Below are 15,036 nucleotides of genomic sequence, written 5' to 3' on the forward strand. Positions count from 1 at the left end.
CTGTCACTACATATTCATACTTGGGGTTCCTTCTTGATGACCAACTCTCTTTTAAGCAACATCTACAAGAACTGGCTAAAATAATCAAATTGAAGTTTGATTTTCATTTTGGATTGGCTGAAGCCACTTTCTTGCCAACACTTGACTCATTGTGTATCATTGCTCTCGGAGGCTCAGTACAAATTTTGAAAGACTTACTCACTGCTGCTTATTGTACTCAGTGATTTGATGACCCACTTTATTACATGCGTTAACTTAGCTACTGGCATGTTTTTATTTATAGGGCAATATTGGGAGTCCTGCCTAGTTACCTGACCCAAAAACGTGCCTCATATCACCTAGGGTCTCAAGATGTGGCCATAAAGAAGGAATAAAAAGGCTTTTAAATTCTCTGATTGGTCCTTTTTAGTTCAATCAGGACCTCTCAGTTACAATAAATCTAGCATTGTTATCTCTGATCATACTGTACTGTAAGTTGGTTTGGAAACTACCCTATAAAAAAGAACAGAACTCAGGTCCACAGTCATAGGGTCTTATTTCTAGCTTGAGGGTCGTTCACAAGGGAGTCCCTCAGGGCTCTGTACTTGGTGCCTTTTTGTTCACCATTTCTATAAACTGCCTGGGTCAGAATGTGCCAGTGTTGATTGTGCAGATTTTTTTATTCATTGTTCTCCTTCCTCGCTGAATAAGGCTTTCTCTGAAACTGCAACATACCCTTGACCTGGTACAGACATACTGTAGTTTTGCCAAGTTAAAGCTGCTCTAAAAGCTGGTAAAGCCAAAATCATGGTCCTTTCAAACAGTAAAAAAAAATGTGTTATCACATTTAAAGGCAATTTAAGTAGCGTCAGTACTGTCAGTACCTATACCTCCTATACCTATACCTATACCTCTGTCAGTACCTGTACCTTCTATACCTAAAACTATACCTCTGTCAGTACCTATACCTTCTATACCTATAACTATACCTCTGTCAGTACCTATACCTCCTATACCTATACCTCCTATACCTATACCTATACTTCTGTCAGTACCTATACCTTCTATACCTATACCTATATCTCTGTAAGTACCTATACCTCATATACCTATACCCCCGACAGTACCTATATCTCATATTGTATACCTATACCTCTGTCAGTACCTATACCTCATATACCTATACTTCTCTCAGTACAGATTAATACTTGGGGTTTCTTCTTGATGATTAACTCTCTTTAAAGCAACATCTACAAGAACTGGCTAAAATAATGAAATTGAAGCTTGGTTTTCATTTTGGATTGGCTGAAGCCACTTTCTTGCCAACACTTGACTCATTGTGTATCATTGCTCTTGGAGGCTCAGTACAAATTTTGAAAGACTTACTCACTGCTGCTTATTGTACTCAGTGGTTGGATGACCCACTTTATTACCCGGTTAACTTAGCCACTGGCATGTTTTTATTTATAAGGCAATTTTGGGAGTCTTGCCTAGTTACCTGACCCAAAAACATGCCTCATATCACCTAGGGTCTCAAGATGTGGCCATAAAGCAGCCACTTATATTGTACCATGGTGGGATAAAAGGCTTTTTAAATTCTCTGATCCCTCTACTTAAAAAAAAAAAACGTGTAAATCTCTTCTAAACAAGAAGGAGTTAAATACTACCAGTCACTTTAATTGTTTTTGAGCTCATTAAGGTATTGATTGCATGTTAGTTGTTTCTATGTTGTGTGTTGGTGTAACTGCATGAATGTGAATTAGGGTGTTTCTTTAAAAGAGCATTCACGCTGAGCCAACATGCCCTGTATAAATGAAGGGTAAAAAAAACCCAAAATAAACGTTTTAGTCACACACTGGATCTAACCCATTACTCAAAAGAGTGTTGTGATCTTTTCCATTGTGCTAAAGGACATTTCCCACATATTTGCTAAAACTCAAGAGCTGTCACCTTTTGTCATTTCTGGATCTGGAGTGCTTCTAAGCGGGATTTTCCACAGACATTCCAAAGTGAAAGTCAAGTCCTTCAATTACTGCCTGGTGTCCACGCAGCCATTTAAAATGCATCTTAAATTCATCTCTTATTCTCAGTGAAAAACATAGACATAAACACATAAGTCGCTCTCCACCCGGGCATTGTCTCTCTCTTTCTCTCTCTCTCTCTCTCGGTCTTCCTGGGCTTCAGCCAACATTCTTGGCATGCTGCATAAGAGTGCATCATTGCTACTTTCGGCAGTGCTTCTCAAAAGGCGAAATGTTGGATAAACAACCTTGGGTGACATCCACACATACGGACGCCTGCCCTAACAACTTGTGACATGAAGTGAATTTGAGGCAGCAGGAAAGGAAACACAGACACAAGGTCCACCACTCCCAAATTTGCTAATTCGACTGCATTGGAAAATCATGGCCATTTTGTACTGTGGCATTCATCCATCCATCATCCTTCATCCATCCATCCATCCCTCCACCCATACATCCATCCCTCCATCCATCCATCCATCCATCCATTCATCCACCCCTCCATCCATGGAAATAATAATGCCCATGTGCTTTACCAAGCTTCTTCCCCCTTGTCTGGTTCCCAAACAAACAGAAACGTGGAGAAGACGGGCGTCACGTGGCGTGTTGGTGGGACTGCAGTGGTGACCTGGCCTGGCCGTGTCGTCCGTGGCAGGCTAAGGGTCAATTTTGAGTTGGAAAAACAGGGTTTAGAAAGTTAGAGTCCTGCCGTGTTTCTGTTCTCCGGATTGACAGCTCATTCTACGAACTACCAGAGAGTTGTTCAGCCAAACAAACGTGGCTTTGGCATCTCTTGCCTCCAAGTCCCCACAAACCTGGGTTTGAATCTCGTTTGAGCTCCTCCCCATGCAGAGTTTGTCCGTACACCTGTGTTTGCGTGGGTTTCCTCCTGGGTTCTCTGGTGTCCTTTCACCCTTTTGAAAGGACATGAATTGAATTTTTATAAAGGATCGAGAAATATCCTTTGAACTTATAAGTCAACAAAAGTTTATGTCGACACTATTGCATCCTATTCAAATTTATGTCATGCATTGCTTAAGATATATTAATCAAGGTCAGATATAATTATTAAGAAAAGGATTTCTTGCATTATGTGTTTGTGTGGTTCCCCAAAACATACAGATGATTGGAGCCTAATTATTACAATTGCCCATAGATGAGAATGTGGTCTGGATTAATTGGTAACCCTGCAATGAGCATAAATCAGCTGGCCCCAGTGCACATTAAAAATAATGGATGGGCAGTTCATATGTAGATTAAATCCACCTGTGTTTTGGGTCGTGAGGGGGTACTCTTTGAAAACACTGGTACACCTCTGAAATGCGTATTTTTGCTAGCTTTTCCTCGTCGAGCTTGACCAAAATTCCCGATGAGTGGCCCCGCGCCTGGATCGCCACGTACGTACCTTCCAGTGTTTTTATTTAATCATGTTCCCGGCAGAGGTGTGGCTCTCATTTAGTCGATCTATCAGAACTTTGCAGAAAGTAATGTGATCCGCGCTTGATGTTTAAATCTTTGTGCATAGTGCTCTTTAAATTATGTTCCCGTCAAAGTAATGTGATCAGGCCTTGAAGTGGGTGTACATCCACACCAAGCACTTCCCTCCATACCGCCAAATGGACAGCAAAGATACACCAGAGACACCATGACACACAAGTGTGTGTGTGTGTGTGTGTGTGTGTGTGTGTGTGTGTGTGTGTGTGTGTGTGTGTGTGTGTGTGTGCGTGCATGCGTGCGCGCCTGCGTGCGTGTGTGTTTGTGTGTGTGTGTCTGTCTAAAACTGAGAACGAATGTATGGAAGAGAGGAAGAAACAGGGAGACAACTCCATTTGCGGACATCTGATCTGTAATCTGGTGATATCTTTCTGAATTTAATGACTCAACATGTCAATAAACACGTGCAGTGAAAAGGGAAGGGTCTCCGAGCGTCATCCTATTCCATGATTGAGATTATAAACTGCTTTTAGTAAAGATAATTTACAAAAAGGTTTTCAAAGACCGCAGTGTTTTTTGTGTTCTCGTCGATAGAAAATATCTCATTAACTTGGAAGCCTGCATGGGTAAAATCAAACTATTTGGTGACTAATTTTCAGAATTTTATAAAGGATTGATTATTTGATAGTACCCTTTGAATTATGGAGAGATTAAAAAAGCAACATAACACAAAAGATTATCCTTAAATAGATGCTTTGTATATTGGGCCTATTTTGCTTCAAATGTAGGATACCTCTGTTTTCACAGTCATTACTTTGACGCCTCATTTATGTATTTTGAAATTATGACTAACTATTAATACTTCTAACTTTTATAAATAGAGATATCCAGAGTTATTCAGTGTGTATTGGTATCTCTATTGTTTGGAAAGCCAGACCTCATGACCTGGTACATTTTACCAAGAAATTCACAAGTGAACAAAAGCTGATGTCCGCACTATTGTTTATCATGTCTCAGAGCTTCTCACGTTTTGCTCGATACGCCAGCCTGTATGTAACCCACGGCTTAAAATATCAGTCAAAATAAGATATTATCGAAGTGGAAATCGGGAGATTATTTAGTTTAAAAAAATCTAAATTTTGATTTTTGATAAGAAATAAAAGGCAGCCGCGATTAGTCTGATGGGACGCTTTCCTTCAAAAGGAAGGAGAAAAGAAAGTGATGCTCTCAGTAATGATGACAGTAAAAACAATGTTGCAGTTTCCAATGGAATGCAGTGTAAAAAAAAAAACTCATGGATTCGCACTTTAAGTAATGAATCCTTTGAATTACAAAGCAAAATGTGAAATAATTAATGTAATTTCCCTCAAGGGATAAATAAAGTATTGGCTAGTAAAAAAGACGCTATCTATTTATCCATCTATCTGACAAGACGAAACTGGTTGTAGTTCACCTTAAATGGTCACTGCACATACGTGTGTGTTTGAAAGATAGTTGCAGGGCTAGAAAGGGAAACGAAAAGCACCAAAAGTTTGATAGGAAAAGAGGGAGAGAGAGAGAGAGAGAGAGAGAGAGAGAGAGAGTGAGAGAGAGAGAGAGATATGGTGCATGCATGTATGAATATGTGACAGGCGCTGGTCCATATCACCCACTCGCCCTAAACACTAAACAAATACACCTCCGCCCACACACACACACACACACACACACACACACACACACAGACACACAGAGGCATCATTTTTCATGGGGTAATTGGCGGTGAGGTTAATGCCCTTGGGATTCGATAATTCATAACCTCCGAGCCTCCGATATCGGATAGGAAGGAGAAATGGGCTGAGACAAGGGGGGCGGTGGGGGAGTGTGTGGGGGGGAGATTGGGAAGGAGCGGGTGGTGGGGGGCAGCTGCATACTTAGAACGGGGGAGGTAATGGCTCTTTTGATATTGATTCTGCCCCTCCAGGGTTCCTCACCATTTCATGTTTAAAACAACACTGATCCTCATTACCCGGGCAGCCGGCCCTCTGATAAGGGGAGGGAGGGGATGGAGGGATGGCGTAGAGGAGGATGGAGCGGGGTCGGACGGATAGAAGGAAGACGAGAAGCAAATTAGAGACATGCAGAGTGAGGAGGGCCGAGGAGTCGAAACACGAGGCGAGGAGATTGACAGGAGAGGAGGAGGAACGGAGAGAGAGAGAGAGAGAGAGAGAGAATAGGATGGTGTGCAGTGATGAGTGAGAAAGAGGGAAGGTATGAAAATGTGGGAAAGAAAAGAGGTGAGGGGAAATGGTGGGAGGTGTTGGCAGAGCATGAGAGAGAGGGAGAGAGAGAGAGAGAGAGAGGGAGAGAGAGGTGGAGGAAGTACAGCTGTAAGGAAGGAAGAAGAAAAAGAAGAAGAGAAGAAGAGATGGGGGGAAAAAAGTAAGCAAGGGAGCGATGGGGGGGATTAAGCTCCTCCGTTCCAGTGGAGGGAAGGGAAGAGGGGAGTAGGAGGGAGGATGGTAGGAAAAGAAGAAATGGATGAGAAGATAAAGGATGTCGATATTTTGATCTTTATCCCCCCCCCCACACACACACACACATAGTGCCGACAAATGCTTTCTCTCTCGTGTGTGAATGGAATCAAATCATGTGATTCTCGGGATGAAGAACCAAAACACTGCGGAGTGAATCACATCCGAGCCTCTCCCTCTCTCTCCCTCTCCCTCTCTCTCTCCATCAGATCCCTTCCCTCCAAGTCAACGGAGGAGCCGCTAAAGGAGTCACCTCATTCCGGCGCTGATCTTCCTCACCCCTGCCCTCCCTCCGCTGCTTCCCTGACGACAAACACGCCGCGCCCCGCTCGGCGCTCCCTTTCAATTAAAGCTCCGTCCTGAGCTCGATCGCCCCGACACCGGCCCTGTTAGCGAGGACGAGGACGAGGAAGACGGGGGAAGAAAGGCTGTAAATTGGGTAGCACGACCCCGGAGGGGATAAGCTTTGTTCTGTGGCATGTCGAGGGTCAGCCCTCCGCCTTCTGCATAGCAATGAGAGAGGGATCAGGACGGAAGGAGAGAGAGAGAGAGAGAGGGAGAGAGAGAGAGAGGATTATTCTGATTAGTTATGCATTCTTTTCCGTCCATCTACACACACGCACACACACACACACACACATACACACACACACACGCGCACACACTCACACTCACAGTCTGGTCAAGCCAGCCAGAAGATATTGGGATAAGCTGGTTTAAACAAGAAGCCCACACAGAAAACTGTCAGAGGAGAAGAGCGCCCTCCCCCGTCCCTTGACCCTGAGGATGAACACGCTCTCTGTATCAACGCTGAGCCTCAACAGCCTTCCTGCCGCACAAAGCCAGACTGTCTCCACATCAAATGCGACTTGGGAATCGCTCGCTCGTTCCTAAATGATCTGTTGCCACTCAGAATGTACTCAGGCCGTTGGGTTGCAATCCCTTAGATGCGGTGTCACAGTCAGTGACTTTTTAAGTGTGTGTCTGTGCGCGTGTGTGCGTGCGTGCGTGCGCGCGTGTGTGTGTCTGTGTGTGTGTGTGTGTGTGTGTGTGTGTGTGTGTGTGTGTGTGTGTGTCTGTGCACGTATTTGTGTGTGTCCGCGGTGGCGGATGCGTGGTTACTCGTGGAGACATCCTTCCTCGGCTCAAATTGACTCTATCGACGGTTGCCCGGTGAATGGCATTCTGGCCACACACGTCCACACGGCCAATTAGAGGAGCGGAGAGACTCGGTCGTCTGCCGGAGGCTTCTGGGCGCCGGCGCTGTCAGCCGGCCCTGGGTGTGTTTAGGCACGGATGCTGTTCATCTAAAAGCTCGTTTCCCTTTCTTTCCTTTTTTCTTTTTGTTTTTTCTTTTTTTTAACCAACATAATAGCTGGTGAAGGAATAGGCCGGCCTTCAATTGGATTTGCATCCCTCTTGGGCCCTGCGGATGCAATGCGGATGCATTTTTCCTTTTTTTCTTTTTCTGAAAACGCATTTTTCCCTCTCCGTTAAAAAAAAAATTAAAATAAAAATCTCCTTCCACACAAATGGGCAAAAATGATTGAAAACGCTGACACAACCATTCCGGGCCAATAGGGGTCGATATCTCATACAACTCGGTGTCAAACACGGCTGAAGAACAAGAGGAGCGGGCGGCGTGTCGAGCTTCTTCATAATATTCATACATAACGCTGGAATGATGCCGTTCCTGCAGCTGGAGAACGTCAGAGTTTTTGAGACGCTCCGTGTTCGCCCGTCCGCACGAATACACGAAAAAACCCAAACATCTCCACCCTGGAAGGCTTTTTCCGAAAAGGCTTTGTTTTTTTTCCGGCTCCGAAAACGTTTCCGGCTCCGTTTTCGTGCGGACGGGGGGCCGAAACGCGGAGAGAAAATGCGACGTATTGAAAAAAACATCCGTATACGTCCAGGCAGCGCCTGGGAGACAGAGGTCATGTGGGGGCGACTTTTTGATTCATGCCAGAAATCAAATCACTCAAATCCCAGAGAGCCGGGGCTCAGGTGGGTTAAGTCCTCTCCGCTGGGATGTAATTGTCCTGTGGATGGGGGCGGTCAGATCTGTTTTTGATTGAAGAGGCTTCTCTTCAAGTGGGGCTCAGATAAACCATGTTTAGGCAGATTAGAGATGCTAACTTTAATCTGCCCGTTTCTAGTTTTTGATTTTGCTCAGGTTTTTTTTTTTCTTTTACTTGTTCAGGCTGAAACCCCCGACCGAGGCTTTATCACCAAAGCATCATGACGCTGTAATTATATGAGGACGCTGCGGGAAAGAAAAAAAAAAAGCCTCCGTGCTGTTTGCCAATGCTCTCTTTGCCTTTTTCTATGAGCACTGGATCCAATCAGCTGATAAGATGGAGACTACTACGGCGCAGATTCAAGAACGGATAATGCATCAAATCATTTCAAATCAAAGCTTGGGTGGATGTGATGTCATCTATACAGATCTAAATACACATATCTACATGAATACAGTAGTGGTAATGCCACCCCCTCCCACCCCCATTCCTCACAGCTTCAACATTTTTAACTGTGATGTGAAATAGAAGCTCATGAGAATGAGACGCTTCCTGCTGCCTGTGTGCACCTTGTGACGTGAAATCCATATCACAGAATAGATTTAGACTCAAGTGAACTGTTTTAGCTCATCATCAACACATATGATAATCAAATTTATCGTGTCCTGGTTCTCCTTTAAAATATGTGAATAAAATAATCAAAAGAGGGGAGTCGAGAACTCTGAAGGTTGATGGTTTTCAACCTGTGGACCGCAGGCCCCGAGTGGTCGGCGAAGGTGCTGCAAGTGGCGTACCAACTCTTTGGCAGAACGTAAAGATTAAAAATAGTAGACAAAAAATATTTGTATATATTATCATTATTATTATTATTATTATCATTATTATTACTATTGTTATTGTTCACATTTTTATTTATATTATTATTATTCTCCTGCCGGAAGTGTCTGGAACCCGACACGCGGACACAGTTGGGATGTGGTGGTGGTGTTGAGGTGGACATCTCCTGGTTCAATTTTCATCCAAATCCATCCACATAACGGAGCAAGAAATCATTGAAAAACCAACCAAATGTGACCGAAATGGGCTGAACGTCTGTGCATCGCCGACGCGCCAACCCTCCAAAACTTCCGGTCGGGTGGTGGAAGTGAGGCAGGATGAGTTTGTGGAGTAAGACCCTTTGTGACATCATCATCCATGGCTATATATGTGCAGGTTGTGGCTCCGTACGTCCATTGGCATCGTGCGAGCTGCGTGGTGTAGACTCCATCACTTTGTAGTGGTTACAAACTGCATGTGTGTGTGTGTGTGTGTGTGTGTGTGTGTGTGTGTGTGTGTGTGTGTGTGTGTGTGTGTGTGTGTGCGCCTTACATGCATAGCGTCGGCGGGGCGTTTCGTTTGATATTTTATTCTTTTGCCCTTTTTGTGAGTATAAATGTATTCTGTTCCATCTAACCCGGTGCCGTGTACCTCCTGCAGCATTCGAGCCAGTTGTAGGAGTCGAAAACAGTCGAAAAACATATCCCGTGTTTGTGACCTCACGCATGGAGTTTGCCTGCAGCTCCAGAGCAACGGGTCCCAGTCACGTCTGTTTTATTTTAGTCCCAAAAGTTGAGATGTCTCTGAGGGACATGCAGTGTTTAATCCATTTGAATGGAACCATGTTGTTGGGAACTTCCACACGGAGTGATTTCCTTTCACAGAGACACCGCGAGACAGGACTACAGGTGGAAGACAGACACCTTCTACTTTTTTGGGATAAAGTCATAACACACAACAAGTGCATCAGCTTGTATTAGTAATTCTGCATGTCACCAGGAAAACTCACGTCACCGCGTCATAACTCCAGCCTATGCTGCGTTCATTGGAAACTCTGAAAATTGTCACTAGTTTTAGATGTAATGCTGATGTTAAGATGAGCGACATCACAAACTGAGGCTACGTTCCACGGGAACTCGAAAATTTGTAATTGGTGTTGATAATGCACCCCGTGTATAAGATGCCTGCAGCAATTTGTTACTGTTGTTGTTGTTGTTATTATTATTATTATTATTATTATTATTATTATTATTATTATTATTATTACATTCATTGTGCTCAGATGTTTTTGAGAAAAATGCTTAGCTTTTGCAGGACCGACAGCCACAGCTGTTGGTTCTTGGAGCCGAGCAGAGCTTTGCGGAAATGAATAGATGGATGGATGGATGGATGCGTACAAGGACGGTCAGATGCTGCGGTGACAGAGAGGACGGATGAAATGGAGAAGGAGAGAACAAACGTGTTGCAGCTGCCATGTGTTAATCAAGCGTGGAAGCCCGTGTGAGGAGCTTCGCCCACTGAGCTGTTAACTAGCCACGGGAGGGTGATCACAATTGACGTTGAAGCTCAATTTCCATTAGAGGCCACAGTGTGAGATCCCTGTTACACATGCAGTTATCGAGAAGGTGTGGAAAGAAAATCAGATTTTATTTATTTTTTTACCACTTCAATCCCGACCGATCCATTTGCCATAGCAACCTGGACAAGTGCGTTTGTGTCGGTGTGTGGTCCGTTTCGGAGGGCTGCAGCGAAGGGGAAGAGACATAGAGAGTCGCCATATTTAACAAGCTCGTTGTTGTCATGACAGTAAAGTCCAAGACACTTTCATAGGAGAAAATAATTTGCTGAGGAACCATCGTGATCCTTCATGGTCTCAAATCTGAAAATGAGTAGAATACCTGTATTTACCTTTTTTGTTAATGAAATGCATTTGGCTCATCAGATTTTTTTTCTTTTAATGCATTTAATTTTGCATTTTTACTTTTATCGGCTTATTCTTACCCTGTTTTCATTATTTTAATTATTTAATTATTCTACTTTGTAAATGCATTTTGCTTATTTGCTTTGTTTTCATTGTCACTATCTTAATTTTATTTTAGCCTTATTTTAATGTAAAGCACTTTGAGTTGTATGTTGTGTATGAAAAGTGCTATACAAATAATAGTTATTATTATTATTATTATTATTATTATTATTATTATTAATAATTATTATCATAATTATCATTCTTATAACAATAATAATAATAATAATAATAATTATTATTATTATTAATTATCACAATAATGATGATGTTGTGATTATTATTATTATTATTATTGTTATTATTATTATTATTATTATTATTGATAATAATTCCAGGATTTTTTCCTTTTTCTTCCCTACTTCCCTCCTGAGCCTCTGTGTGTTTCTGGATGACCATGCATCCTGGGAACTGCTCTGGTTGTGTTGCTGCCAGGCCGTGATTGACTGGTTCTTTCTTGCATGTGTTTGCAAGTTTGGCTGTTTTTTGTTTTTGCTGCACAAAGACCTTTAGTCGCACATCCCAGCATCAGCGCTGGCACAGGGAGCGGCGGCCCAGCGAGTCCTTCATTTTATTAACACAAAAACCTTTCATTGTTCCTTAAAAAAAAAAACGCACTCGTGTGCAGTTCAACAAGATCAACAAATACTTTCAAAACTCACATTTCATCTCCACAAAAAGACCAAATGAAGGATGTTGCCTCTGTGAGCTTCAAGTTCCATTATACATAACATGACTCACTGTCTCTATAGCGTCTCCATAGACATGTCATTATATAACACATTCTGAAACACCTCTCCACGTTCTGCCCTAAATGGCGTGTTAACCTCTCATCCAGTCAGTGGCTGTTTCACCTCAGCCGTGGCTGCAAAGAAACCTGCAGCACCAAAGACACAGAAAGGGACAAACAAGCTAACTAGAATGTAACTCTCCCATATATCGGTGACTGTCATGCAATATACATTCAGAATGCAAACTACCTCTTTCTTTACAGACAAAACGCCAATAAATATTTATTTTTGTTTGCAGTAATTATCGGGCACCTCTCCAATGTGAGCTACAGGAATGTTTAAATGGAAATTGAGAATAAAACACCAAATACAAGGGATGGAAAAAGTACATTACTTAATGGAGCAATAGACAACTTTTTTACTTTTACCTATCATTATGATGTTAACGTTGATTGCACAGTGTAATGGCGATAGAATAATGACGCCATCAGCGATTAGATTGGTTCCATACAAGCCCGGATATCACAATGTATTCAGACGGCCACTGGGTTAGAATCCCCGGGAAAAGATTGACTTACGGCAGTGCGTCATCGGAAGTGCATCAACCATGTGCCACCATGAGCAATCAGATCATAAACCTTTGAATATGAAAATGACAAATGGAAATGGGTTGAGAAATGTAAACGTTGTTTTTTTTATTTTATCCAGAAAACCTGCAGCCAGGGCGGTTTCTTGCTATATGTGGAGTATGAGGTTGCATAGGGCCCGAAACCACCAGGGGACCCCCAAGCTGCCGTTATAGCCTATATTTCCCTATGTTGCAGTCCATGTTTGACAAGCTCTCGCGAGCTCAGTTTTCATTCTAAGTTTAAGCTTCCGGTATTAGCAAGGACTAGACTTCCGGAGGAATCCGAAGTTAACCATGTCATGCTATCTCACAGCGAAGCAGGCGTAACACAGCTCCAAGTCCGCTATCTTTTTTGACAAAAGTAAAAATGACGACGCATGACGACTGGCGTCCCACATCAAGATATCGGAATGAAATTGGGCTCATTAGAACAGCAAGAGTCTCACCTTTACAGCCATGCCTGCCATGTCAGCTCCATAGGTTATATTAGTGTCAGGGTCCTAAACACACCTTGTTCTGCATGCAGTGAAAAGATGTTATTTTCACCTTCTTTTTCTTTTCCCTATTTCTGCACACTGTGGTACCTAAACAGTCATGGAATTGTAGAAATCGGACGTGGCTACAAAGTTGAGACTCTTGCCAATCCAAACAGCCAGATTGCATTCATGTGTGATGAAATACGGCTTCATAATAAGCTTTTTTTTTTAAAGCTTGACCTTACTGTATAAAGTGACCTATTGTGACGTCTGGGATAATCACAGCCTCATCAAAGTCTAGACCCAGAATCTAGACACCTAGACCGTTCAGAAAATGTATGGGATGTCCAGGTAAATTGAACATTTAAAAAGAAGAAGTGGGTTTTTTCAGAAAATAGTGCTTGTTGTCCAATCGTCAAATCTCCAATTTTGAAAGGTTATTGACACTGCATCACAGCAAGACGTTTTCAAAAGTGTTTTTCAAGGTCATGAGGTCTTCAAGCGGTCTTTTTGGGGGGGATTTTTGACACTTTTCCCCATTCTCGAGTGGTCAAAAATGGCTCGAAAGTGTACCAAAGCTGTGTATTATTGGTATCAAGCCACAACTTGGTGCAGCAACTAATCACACATAATTGAGCATGGGAATGGCCGTCAATAGGCATGAGTATAATGTTCAAAGCCCCTTTACACTCACAATATTAATATTTTTATCAAGCGCAATTAAAAATATGTTAATTACCTTTTAATTGATAGAAAAGAGTGACATACAATGGGGCGTCTATGTACTGTCTATATAGTATGTCTTTGATTGCTCAACCAAAATATATAAAATTAAACTTAAATTGTGACAATTCAAATTGACCTTCCCTCCTTTCTTATTTCCAAAGTGGTGGGGAAAGCTGGAAAGTTGTCTATTACCCCTTTAACTGAAAGTGAAAATGACTAAACACACAACAAATACAAATAAATATAAAATACAAATACATATCCAGCGTCTGTCCAACATGAAGTGCCACTGGAGCTTATTTTTTCTGCAGTTGATACTGGAGCGAAACACAATTTATTACAATTTAGAAATATAACGCTATGGGCGGTGTCATAGTAATTTACAAGAATGTGAACCTTATGAATCACTGATGAGCGATGCTAAATCAGCAGTCTGATAGATCCAGCCCCTGATTTATTTTTTGCTTTGGCTTGCTTTTGATATGTATATTATTTTTTTACTACAGTCAAGTGACGGTGTTGGAAATGTAGCAGTAAAAGTCGAAAGTCTCGGAGTATATAAACGGAATATACTTTAATCAGTACAGATACTTGAAAAATAACAAGTTACTTCATTCAAGTATTTTTTGAATGCGGAGCCTGTAACCCCCCCCCCCTTGCTACAATGAAATCATATTGATTAATAATCAGAAATAACATTTGAGTAATAATTGGGTAATAATAATAATAATAATAATAATAATAAAAATAATAATAATAATAATAATAAAAATAATAACCGTCATCGTGCAAAATGCAGGTTTTCTTATGGAGATCTCTGCAGAGTCAGCTTAACGGCGTTCTGTTGAGGTGACGTGCTTGATGGATTCATAAGCTCCTTTCTTGTGGCTTTCTTCCAGCAGCATCTCGGCCTTCACTGAGATCAAGTCAGATTAGGGGAATAACATTGTCAGGAAATAAAGTGTTACTCTCTGCTCGTCCGGATGAAAGACCCCCCCCCACACACACACACACACACACACACACACACACACACACACATACACACACACAGCCAACCTGAAAGCAAATTAGGATTGGGTTGCCAAAGACAAGGCGTCGTGTTACTCACACACTCACCTTCAATCTGTTCGCGCCCCTTTGCTGTAATGTGAGATTACGACGATGAGCAATTAGGCTTTTGCAACACACGCAGCAGGAATAGATGGTTTGTATCTGCGCCTCCTGGAAATGTGATTGTAAGTCATTAGGATGTTTTATTGCTGCTCGGGAAATGCAATCCGGGCGGAGGCTGAGGGATGGTGTTGTCAGGGTTTCCTGACAGACGAGTGACGCTCTTCCAAGCAGACACCCCCCCACCTCCCCCTCCTCCCCTTTACACATGCCGTCCTCCTTTTTCCTGTCAGTGCTGCGGTGGCGTTATGATGGCACGTAACGCTGCATTTAGAAACGCATTCATCACACCGCGGCGAGCCTGGACAGGGGGGCCGCGGCACAGTCCCGAGATCAATCAATTCATTAATCATTACCTGAGCTGAGCGCTCCTGCCTTACGGCCAGACCACGTGGACCTCGGGCCCAAATGGGATCCATTTACCTCGGTGTAAATACAAGCCGAATTACATTACGTTACATTACATTACATAGGTTTTTGATTCCAGGCGGATCC

Source organism: Zeus faber, assembly GCF_960531495.2.
Source record: "Zeus faber genome assembly, chromosome: 3".
Lineage (NCBI taxonomy): Eukaryota > Metazoa > Chordata > Actinopteri > Zeiformes > Zeidae > Zeus > Zeus faber.